The sequence below is a fragment of the Prionailurus bengalensis genome, chromosome B2 (assembly GCF_016509475.1).
Source record: "Prionailurus bengalensis isolate Pbe53 chromosome B2, Fcat_Pben_1.1_paternal_pri, whole genome shotgun sequence".
NCBI classification, from domain to species: Eukaryota; Metazoa; Chordata; class Mammalia; order Carnivora; family Felidae; genus Prionailurus; species Prionailurus bengalensis.
In genome coordinates, this window is record NC_057349.1 from 14965724 (window position 1) to 14977500 (window position 11777).

At 51.2% G+C, this 11777-nt stretch overlaps 1 long non-coding RNA gene across 1 annotated transcript; it reads right to left on the reverse strand.

Annotated features, from left to right (window-relative positions):
• Nucleotides 1-1501: 1501 nt before the first annotated feature.
• Nucleotides 1502-5637, reverse strand: LOC122489220. The gene is made up of 2 exons (XR_006298869.1): nt 5312-5637; nt 1502-1851 (listed from the first exon to the last, which is right to left on the reverse strand). It is a non-coding gene; the product is annotated as an uncharacterized LOC122489220 (long non-coding RNA).
• Between the last annotated feature and the right edge of the window lie 6140 nt (nt 5638-11777).

Sequence of the window (11777 nt, forward strand, 5' to 3'; positions counted from 1 at the left end):
CATGTCCGGCTCTGTACCGACAGCTCGGAGCCTGGAGCCTGCTTCGGATTCCGTGTCTCCCTCTCTCTCTGACCCTCCCCCGTTCATGCTCTGTCTCTCTCTGTCTCAAAAATCAATAAACATTAAAAAGAAGAAGAAGAAGAAAGGATGGAAACCAGAAAGCAAAGAGCCATGTCTTTGCTTTGGATTGGAAGAGTCCAAGTAAGGTATCATGATTGAGGCTGGGAGGAGGGTTCAACTTGAATTTGTAAAGGTGGAAAAGCAGGGTCTTCACTGGGTGGCTGCACCAGATGTGGGCAGAAGGGGAGTTCAATGTCGCTTACAGAGCGGTCGCCCGGCGGCCGCCTCCCACTCACAGGCCCTGGGTACATGGAACGGGCAAGAGAGATTGGGTAGGGGACCGAGTCTGACAGGCATGTGGCCTCTTTTTCTCTGAAGGCTTGTCCTCACTTGCTTTTAATCCTACAAAGGGTTTCCATGTGGGGTGAGAAGCAGCGTAAACATTCCATCAATGTTGAGTCCTTACCACGTGTAAGGAATGATAGCAAAGCAAAAGTCCTTTCACTGGAGAAAATGACAACTTTATCTAAAACGGGCACTTTAAATAATGTCCTAAAGAATTCAGAAGGAAACAACCAGCCACGGAGAAGGAAGCGCTTCCTGAGCCCACAGTGGGTTGTCTATACCCACTCTTTCATCCACAAGCACTGATATCTCTCCAAACACCTGTCTTCACTAGATAATTCTACTGCCCTTCTCTTCGCGGCTTGTGCAGATACAATCCTTCCTCTCCGGGCAGCGGACAGAACTGCCCAGTACGAGGTTCAAGGACAGACGTCTGCAGGGGCAGTGGGGCTCCTCAGGAATCCCCTTCTCCCTTGGCATTGGCAGTCAATTTGGGGCTGGCGGCATCTGCCGTGCCTTATCAATGCAGCTCAGGAGGCGGGATGAAGTGACTTCACCAGGCCTGGAGAAGAATCGCTAATCAGGATGGTTCCAGAACATCTCTTCAGGCGCTTAATAATAAATGCTTCTGTGGCGGTGGCCTCGCCCTGATTCTTCCGTAGGGAAGGATGACAAAATCAAGGCTACCACCCTGGTGGCAGAATTACTGCCCGTGACCCCCGCTACACTCAAGGAAGTGGCTTTTACGCAGCCTGTTTAAAAAAAGGACACATGACAAATCTCTCAAAGGTCAGTGGAAACAGGCACAATCTGTTTTAAAATCTCAGTAGAGAAAAAAAACACACAGAGTGAAAGAACATACAAGATTAATGATCTCCCCGCAGTGCAGGGAGAAATCAACACCAGCTGGGGGATAGATCTGTCAGAGGCAATGAACGCCATGAGCAAAGGCTGTTGATAAGTTCATTTGGTGCGGAATTTGAAATATGATTTATAGATGCACACAGCACACAGAAGAGCGTCCCTCTTCGCAGAGTGTAAATACCTCCAGAACACGCACGGCCCAGCTCCAGAATTCAATTTTTTTTTTTTTTGACTTCTCATTTTATCCTGACCCTGTTTCGTGGTTGCCATACAACTCGTGGGATATGAAGTAGGAAAATCATTAATATCAGTTGGGTCTTCTGTTAAGGCGTAATAAAGGAAACGCGTTTGCAATACGCATGTTCGTAATAAAATCCTCTCGAAAAGTCCACTTCTTATTTACAAGGACACTTGCTGATTCAAATATTTTGGAGGTAGAAACACACAATGTCTCACTTCCATGTAGTTCATTATATCAAACCTGAAGCTGGAGAGAGATTCCATTCCAGTTGTGTTGATAACCTTGGCTGGTAACGTCCCCGCTGTGGAAGGTCACCACCTCTACCATGAAAGCATGATGCCCTACAGAGAGAAAATAAATGCAAACTACATTACGTGATAGGACTGATTTTAAAACATTTTCCCCAGACATTAGACTGAATGAACTTTGGAACTTAAATCCCCAAATGTAATAAATGGAACGAGGGTTTGAAGCCGTTAAGTCATCTAAATGCAGCCAGCATGCAACTTCCTTCCCCAAACCTTTTGCCAAAGCATATCTTAGTGCAACCAGTGGCCTTAGATGCCCCCTCTCCCTGCACATCTCCGTGATCCCAAGTGGGTCGAGCGGCAAAAACTTCATTGGCCAAACAGGACAACGGAAGAAAGCAGGAGAACCGTGATTGCCCACAAATTAGGGCAGCCCTGTCAGCCGAGGGCCAGTCAGGGTCCTGGAATCTTTGGATGTTAGAAGTGGATAATCACTTGGAGGTTCGGTACAGGGCAGCAAAATCAAGGCTTCCAGGTCACCCGCCTGGTTCATGGACTGGAATCCAGCGTGGCTAAGTCCTCTTCCAAACAAAACAGAACAGAACAAACACAGACGGTGGCTAGGCCGCCTCTAAACCATGCGTTAGCTGCAGCCCCAACTACGTTGCGGCTAACACAGACAGCAGAAATCCGGAGGAGTCAGGAGGCCTTTTCAGCAATAATCAGCAAAGAATTAAATCTCAAGTTTACAATTTTAGCCCAAAGAGGTTTTCTTTAACGGCAAAAAAGAGGGAACGACTTTGTACTTAATGAATGAGGAGCACCACAGCTTAGGTGTGGATACAAGGGTCAGCTAAAAACGGGTAGCTGGGTGTGTTTGGTGTGGTGTGGTCGTAGTTTGGCTGCGGCTGGGTGTTTTTAACCATGAAATTGGTATCAGAAAATGAGAAAAAGAGGGTCTTTCCAAAACACCCAGGGTTTCCAGATCCTGGGGAGAAAGTAAAACATTTTAGAGAAGTTTCAGATATTATCTTCCTCTTATAATTGGGGGTGTGTGTACTTGTGGACATGTGTGTGTGCATGTGTATGCATAGACATGTGTATATATGTGGACATGTGTGGACACGTGGACATGTGTGTGGCAATGTGTGTACACGTAGACATGTGCATGCGTGTACATGTGGATGTATGTTCATGTGTGTGCACATGTGTGTGGGCACGTGCACATGTATATGCGGACATGTGCACATGGAAACATGTGTATACATGTACACGTGCATGTGTGTGCATGTGTGTACATATGGACATGTGGGTGTGTGTGGACGTATGTGTATTGTGTACATGTGAACATGTGTGTGCGTGTGTGTATCTGGACGTGTGTGCATGTATGTGGACATGCATTTGGATTATGTGTGCGTGTGCTCATGTGTGAGGGCATGTGGGCATGTGTGTATATGTGGATGTATGTGCACATAGACGTGTACACATGTGGACGTGTGTGCATGTGGACATGTGTGGACACGTGGACATATGTGTGTATGTGTAGCTATGTGTGTGCACGTAGACGTGTACACGTGTGGACATGTGTGGACGTGTGGACGTGTGTGTGTGTGCACGTGTGTACATATGGACATGTGGGTGTGTGTGGACGTGTGTGTATTGTGTACATGTGAACATGTGTGTGCGTGTGTGTATCTGGAAGTGCGTGCATGTATGTGGACATGCATATGGATTATGTGTGTGTGTGCTCATGTGTGTGGACATGTGGGGGGGTGTGTGCGTGTGGACATGTATGTGTATTGTGTACCTGTGAACGTGTGTGTGCATGTGTGTGTCTAGATGCATGTGCATGTGTGTGGACATGTGGGCATGTGTGTGCATGTGTGTATATATGGATGTATGTGCACGTTGACGTGTACACGTGTGGACAAGAAAAATGAACTTTAATTTATTTTTGTGTCTGAGTCATTTCTAAAGAATCTTATACCCCCTGACGTCTTTCCTTCCTGTAGCTGCAGGAACCCTTCGTAGAAACTCGGTTCTCCCTCAGCCACTCTGCTGAGACCACATCATGAAGACCACCTCTGCGAGTGAACAGGAAGTTCATTCCCCCCCTTCCCGGGGCCCGAAAAGAGAAAAATAATCAAATGGTGAAACCCCAGTGTTTGTGTACCCACACGATGGGTTTGGTTTCTCCAGGGCTCACTTCCATCTCAAGCGATCCCTTCTGCGCCCCCACCACCCACACCCTGGCCCCTCAGCCGGGAAGGGGGGATGTGTCCAGCTGTCCCCGTGGTGACGGCGATGAACGTGTGAGGTATAACAAAAAGTCGCTCAGCCTGCAAGAGAAGCGCTGGTCTGGACGGAGGGGCTCGCGGGCATCGTGCCATGAAGTGTTATCATCATATTTCCAATTTTAAAAATCAATCCTGCCCAGAAGCATGAAGATTTCTTTCGACTTTATTTTTCTTGTGTGTGGTCTAGTACTCTCCCCAAAGCACGTACCTGTCCGTGGGTGCACACTTCAAGAACTGGCTGAACTGGGGCGCCTGGATGGCTCAGTTGGTTAAGCATCTGACTCAGGCTCAGGTCGCAGTCTCGTGGTTCGTGGGTTCGAGCCCCACGTCGGGCTCTGTGCTGACAGCTCAGATGCTGTGTCTCCCTCCCTTGCTGCCCCTCCCCCGTTCTCTCTCTCTCTCAAAAATAAATATTAAACAAATTGAAAATAAAAAGAATTAGCTGACGAAACAAAACAATATACACACATGTATTATGTATATTACATACAATAGAATATGTATATTCCAACGAGGATAGTCAGGATAACCCCACAAAAACAACCCCCAAACCTCAGTGGCTCGATACGGTATTGGCTCATCCTTTGTTCATGTCACATCTGAAGCGGAACAGTGACTTGATTCCAACAGGTGACTCAGGAACCTCATTTCTCTCCATCTTGTGTTGCCACCACCTTAAACACGAGTCCTTCCAAGGTTGTCACAGGAGAGCGTGGGCCACTGCACACGGGGTTTCGCGCCAGGCCTAGAAACCCCTCACATCTCTCTCCCAGCCACATTCCCTTGGCCCAAACCCAGTCACATGGCCCCAGCCTAACTACAAGGGCGGCTGGGAAATGCATCCTCCCAGGGTGCAGGGAAGAGAAAACCAGATTGAAACGTAGCCAATCTCTGCCAGAGGTGATGTTTTCTTCAGTCTATTAAGTCATTAAGCTTTGAGTGTGCTACATAAGCGATGGAAAGAAAGAAAGAAAAAGGAAAGAGAAGGAAAGAAAGAAAGAAGGAGGAAGGAAGGAAGAAGGAAAGAAAGAGAGAGGGAGAAGGAGAAAGAAAGAGAAAGAGAGGGAGAGAGGGAGAGAAAGAGAGAAAAAAGGAAGGAAGGAAGGAAGGAAGGAAGGAAGGATGGAAGGGGCTAAAAAAGCTGTTGTTACTCTGATATAATCAGGTCTTTGATCCGACTTAGTATCACCAGATGCCGGACCAAATGAGAACTAAACCAAGGGGCAAAAACCCTCTGCGCAGACCGAAAAAGTTACCTTTCGTTCCAAACTACACAGACATCTCAGTTCACAGGAACTGGTGTGCCCACGGAGCGTGCCAAGATCTGAAGTCCCCCTTGGAACACTACGGTGGTCAGGCCTGGAGGCCAGCGCACCGAGAGGGCCCTGGCGGAGAAAGAAGGGAAGAGCCAGTCTTGGGAATTATTCCACAAGCACAGTAGTTCTGTAGGGAAACCAGGACCAGGGCTTTAGGTAGCAAGTTACATGAGACACATCTACTGAAGGATGTGGGGGCCCAGGACCATCCCTGGCAGGGCGGGGACGAGCCGGGCCACCTATCCCCACACACGACGTGTGCCCCTCCTGTGTCTCCTGCCCTGGGTGGGGCGCCACCATCTACCCAGGTGCCTAAACCTCCTTTCTTCCCTGCAGAGTCCCCACCCTGCTGATTCCACCCGGCTCCCCCCCCCCCTCTCTCGTTCACCCCACTGTCTTTATGCCACTGCCATGGCCTTAGTCCAGGCTCAGCATCGGCCTCTGGGCTTCTGCAACAGCCTCTCCCTGGTCTCCCCGCCTCCGCCTAGTCTCACCTCATCCGCTCCATGCTTTGTGCTGCAATCCAGAGTGTTCTTTCCAAAACATAAAGCTGATCATGCCAACCCCCTGGTTAGAACTTTGTAATAGACCCCGCTGCCTTCAGGATAAACTTTAGGACCCCTGGTGTGGCCAGCAAGGTCTCACATCATCGGTGCCTTGCTCGGTTCTCCAGCATCACCCCCGCCCCCACTGCCCCTTCTCCCCAACAGCCCACGTGCACACGACGCTCCAGGCAAACCACCCGAGGGTCCCAGGGGAACACAGGCTCCATCGCCACCAGAGATGGGCTCCCTCCTCTGTGTGCTTCCATCTCCCACCCCCTCCCCAGGGTACCTCCCGCTGTCTCCGAAGGGGGCGGAGAGAAGGCCGCTTCTCTGTGGCGAAGCAGAATTATTTGAACGTGGCGCCACCGTGACCAGACTTAGCATCAGAGCGCCAGGCCATTGTTTGATCAGCACTGGGGTCAAAACACAGCTATTAAGCGGGATATGCCTTCGCTGGCATAGACTGGGATGCGGCCAGAGAGGCACTCCACAGAGCAGCCCTGAGGCACTTTTATGTGCTTGAGAACCCCAGGGGGCACTGGTGGAGAGAGACCTCCCTGAAATGGAGGTAACCACGGGCCCCCCGCCCTCGTCCCCCTCTTCACGGATCTGAGCCCATCTCAGCCCTCTCTCCCAGAAGCCTTCAGGAGCCAGGGCAAAGGGGGACCCCTTGGACAGCCAGACACAACCTGGTGACGCCGTTCACAAGTGTCCAAGTCTTAGGACTGGAATTATCCCACGGGGAAGCTTGCCGCGTCCTGAAGGGGGAGGCGCGGGCCCCAAACAGGAAGGGCTTCAAGGGGGCCCTGGAACAGCAGATGGCGGGCAGGAGGATAAGCCTGAAGCAAGGGGAACGCCCTGGTGGCATACTCAGCGAATCCCCTGCTGATGGCCCAAGGAGGGGACTGGAAGCCGGCCAGTGCCGTCAACGCTCAACGAAAGGGGCTGCGCCATGTCTGGGGGGCTTTCTGAGGGAAGCCAAGTTTGTGACCTCAAGCGTATCACCACCTGCAGGGGGAGGGGGGACAATGATGAGGGAGAAGAGTGGAGGAGAGGGTTTCTGCCTGTCTGGAGGGGCTGGGAAGGCAGGAAGGGGAGGGGTTCCCTGTTCTCTTCCCCTTCCTGAAGCCAGACAAGGGAACCCCTTGAGGAACATGATGTGACCCCGGAGTCTGGAGGACGCAGACAGAGACTGACTGGCGCCCGGCCCCTGCCTGCAGCGTTCTGGAAACCGGTCCAACCAGACGCACCCTGATGGGAGAGCGTGGGGAGAAGCAGGTTGGGGGGGGGGGGGCGTGGGGGTGGGGAGCGGCCTGCTTTCCCAGAGCTCGGAAGAGGGAGAGAGCGTTTCCCACCGACCAGAGCGGTCCCTGCACAAGGTCATGGGGCTTGAGCTGCCTTGAAGGGAGCACTCCCAATGGGGTGCCTGGAACAGCAAGAGAGCACAAGAGAAGGGTCTGCGAAGGGTAGAGCTTCAGAAGGGTCGTCACCTGCACCTGCGCACCAGGGAGCCATGCCTTGAATGGACGGCCCCAAAGGGGGTCCCCCAGAGGGACACTGTCAAAGAACTCACAAAGATCCGAGCTCACGTTGGGGCACCCGGCCCTGCCAGAGGCCGGCATCGACGAGGCTCCCACGCCCCGTCTCTCCTCCCTCCCCCTCAGCCCGGAGGGGAGGTCGAGGCAGCCCAGGGAGCAGACAGGAGTGTAAAAGGGAAGACGAACACAGACGTAGCAGAGAAGCAGACCTCACTGCCATTCTCCTCACTGCGGGCTGCCGGGTGAGCAGCTGGAAACTGGAGGCACTGAAGCTTTGATCTTAGACTCAACGAGATTAAGGGAGGGAGGCCGCCCACAAAGGCCTAAAAGTGACCAGAGAAGCATCGGGATCAGACAGGCATGTGGGAAAGTCCGGGCGGGAAGGGCAATGGGTGGTGAGGAAGCATGGATTTTTCCTGCCTGCGTGGCCCCCCGGACTGGCCCGCTCGGTGACCTGGCTACACCCGATACCCTGGGCCATACCCCCGGTCAGCGGAACCCTTGGGCCTTACTCAGACAAGGGAGCTCTCGGACATCTTGGATTGCCACTCACCTGGGCTTCAGGAAAGCTTCGCTTTGGGGCAGTAAACAAAGCTGCCCCACACCCCTGACTACCCTTTCTTAGAGTTGGGTTATCCAGAGCTGGGGCGGGGGTGCACCTTGACCTTGACCTCCTGAAGCCACCAGGGCTGTGGAGGCAGCCTGTATGATGCCACTTGGAGAACATTCTTCGCTCACCATGGAGCCTCCGGACACGCCGCGCTGTCTTCAGGGGAGGGAAGGAAGGGAGGGCCACAGCCAGGCAGCCGAGGGAATTCTGCAGGGACATCCTGGGAGATTTGTTCAGCCTGCCTGGTGAGGGTTGTCGACTCCAGGCACAGACCCAAGAGCTAGGACATGTCAGGCTTTGTTCAGCCAGGCTCCCCTGTGATTGAGAGAACACGTGAGTTTGGAAGCAAAACAAGCGGGCAACTGTTTAAAGCAGCTGAGTGAATCCAGCGGCCTTTCTCTGACCCAGGAGAGGGAGCAAAGAAAGAGACTTGGAGAGAATCAATCCCTCCCAGGGATCCCTCCCTCAGGTAGGGAAGACGGGGCTTTTCTGCGCACGCGAGGTTTTCACAAGCTGAAGTACCAGGATATGGGTACTTCTCCCTACTTAGTTTTCTTTCTGCAATTCTTTCGGGGGGCAGAACCGTGTGTGTGCGTGTCTGTGCGTCGGTGTCTGGGTCTCTTAGGACCGCTGTAGCAAATTACCACAAACTTGATGGCTTGGAGCAACAGAAATGTCTTCTCCCGCTGTTCTGGAGGCTTCGGGCCCCAAATCGAGGGGTCAGCATGGCCGCGCTCCCTCCGAAGGCTCTGGGGAAGGACCCTTCCTTGCCTCTTCCAGCTTCCGGTGGCCCCAAGCCTTCCTCGCCTCGTGGCTGCCTTGTTCCGACCTCTGCCTCTGTCTTCACGTGGCCCCCTCTCCTCTGTGTGTTCCCCTCTGCTGTTCTCCTGTCTCTTTTAAGGATACTCGTTTGTCATTGGAGTCAGTGGCAATTTGGATAATCCAGAATGATCTTATCTTGAGATCCTTAATTATTTGTAGTCATGTCTTTGGCGGGGCGGGGCGGGGGGGGCAGGTTGGGGAAGAACATCGTTCAACCCACTGCAGGAGGGCAAGAAGACAGCAAGAAAATGATGAACTATTTAGGCTCCAGGACTAAGGAACTGGGATTTTTAAAACAGAAAAGAGAAAAGAAAAGAAAAGAAAAGAAAAGAAAAGAAAAGAAAAGAAAAAGAAAAATTCTCCCTTTCTGGAGGTATGAGGCCAGCCTGTCCTAGTCTCCATACAGGACATCACAACAGGGACCCCCACACCGCTGCCTCTTTGGAATCTCTAGATGTGGACCAGTTGGAGGCCTTAGGATCCAGAGGACATAGGGCTTTGCACCAAGCCTCCCCCCCTCTTCTGCTGGGTGGTGCCGGATGGCAACATCAGTGTTCGCAAGGAGACGGAAAGTCGTTCTCGGTTAAGCGACTGACTTCGGCTCAGGTCATGATCTCGCAGTTTGTGAGTTCGAGCCCCGCGTCGGGCTCCGTGCTGACAGCTCGGAGCCTGGAGCCTGCTTCGGATTCTGTGTCTCCCTCTCCCTCTGCCCCTCCCCTGCTCACGTTCTGTGTCTCTCTGTCTCTCAATAATAAATAAAGCGTTAAAAAAAAAAATAGAAAAAAAGGAAAGAAAAACCAGGAACAAATGGATCCTCAGGGGGTTAGACCTGGCGACGAGCAAGCTATTCCTGACGGGTTGAATCTAGCATTTTCTGGCTTTATGATCCCAAGTTTCTAAGCCACAGTTCTGTTGTGCCTCCAAAAGGCTTTGTTACAGGACTCGAGGCCGTGGGCTGCTCTTCAAGAGGTATTTATGGAAACCGTGTTAGGCGACAGGTGCCTGCAGGGAGGTTCAACCTGGCTGGGGAGGGGGAAATCAGAGGAATAAGAAGAATGTTCTGTGTGTCCTTTAGCCAAGAATTTGAGCCAGTGACTCCAGGGTGGGATGCCATGCATATAAAAGCATAAGGAATTGCTAAGTAAATTTGCCTGACACCCAAGTGCCCCAGACCCCTCTAGCCTACATGAGTCACATGCTCAATAACACCTTGGAGACAGTGGTCCAAGGCCTGTATTCTATGACGCCCCAAATGACACCGTCTGGTTCTTGTCTGCTCCTCCGGCCCACGTCCAGTCACCCGCATGGACTGGACTCTAGCTTTTCTGGGGTTTCTGTTGTTTCCAGAACTGCTCTGCTCAAGCTTGAACCCTGGACCATCCCTTAATGCTAAATATGGATTATAATAATTAACAAGGTTTTGGTGAAAGCGTGGGGATAACAGAAGCTTTGGCTGCTCTTGGAGCCAATGCACCAAGACTTCCTCGGGTTTCCATTGGACACCATTCTCCATAGGCCCTATCCCATGGTCATCATGAAAAGGCTAACCCAGCTTCCAAAGGGCCATGTCTTCCCAACTTGGAGTCCAGATGGGTCTTTTCTGAGGCTTCCATAAAAGTGTGGAAAAAAGTTGTTTCTAGAAGGAAATCATCTGAAATTTGCAATTCTGCCCTCAGTGAAGACATTTTAATTATGGAAAACATTTAGATTCTTTATTCCAGAAGATGATCTGGGATTTATGAGTTTCATAAAGAAAAAGCCCATTAAAGTGTTATTCTGCACATAATGAAGAAGTCTGTCTTCTCTCTGTGGAGAAAAAGAAACAGTACAGGCTTCAAAGCTCCTTCACATATAGGTGTTATTGTTGTTGTTGTTGTTGTTGTTGTTTAGAAAATGAAAAAAAGAGACTCTAGACTCCCCTGGAGCACACTGTTCTATGCAAAGAATAAAGGGATGGAAAGAAGGGAGAGGGGAGGGAGGGAGACAGAGAGAAGACTTGATCACTTACAGAACTTGGTCATATAGCATTTTAGTTTTTTGATTACTCATTTGTCCCTCACTATAGCAAGCAACTAAGACAGAAACTGTCTCCTCATAAATTGTATATCCCCGTGTGCTTACTTTGGCCTAACAGGTGGTCCATGAAAGTCGATGGATGGATGGATGGATGGATGGTGGAAGGAAGAAGGAAGGAAGGAAGGAGGAAGGAAGGAAGGAAGGAATAAGGAGGAAGGAAGGAAGGAAGGAAGGAAGGAAGGAAGGAGGAAGGAGGAAGGAAGGAAGGAAGGAAGGAGGAAGGAAGGAAGAAGGAAGGAAGGAAGGAGGAAGGAAGGAAGGAAGGAAGGAAGGAAAGAAGGAGGAAGGAAGGAAGGAAGGAGGAAGGAAGGAAGGAGGAAGGAAAGAAGGAAGGAAGGAAGGAAGGAAGGAATAAGGAGGAAAGAAGGAAGGAAGGAAGGAAGGAAGGAAGGAAGGAAGGAAGAAGGAAGGAAGGAAGAAGGAAGGAAGGAAGGAGGGAAGGAAGGAAGGAAGGAAGAAGGAGGAAGGAAGGAAGGAAGGAAGGAAGGAAGGAGGAAGGAAGGAAGGAAGGAAGGAAGAAGGAGGAAGGAAGGAAGGAAGGAAGGAGGAGGAAGGAAGGAAGGAAGGAAGGAAGAAGGAAGGAAGGAAGGAAGGAGGAGGAAGGAAGGAAGGAGGAGGAAGGAAGGAAGGAAGGAGGAAGGAAAGAAGGAAGGAAGGAAGGAAGGAAGGAAGGAAGGAAGGAAGAAGAAGGAGGAGGAGGAAGGAAGGAAGGAAGGAGGAAGGAAGGAAGGAAGGAAGGAAGGAAGGAAGGAAGAAGGAAGGAAGGAGGAAGGAAAGAAGGAAGGAAGGAAGGAAGGAAGGAAGGAAGGAAGGAA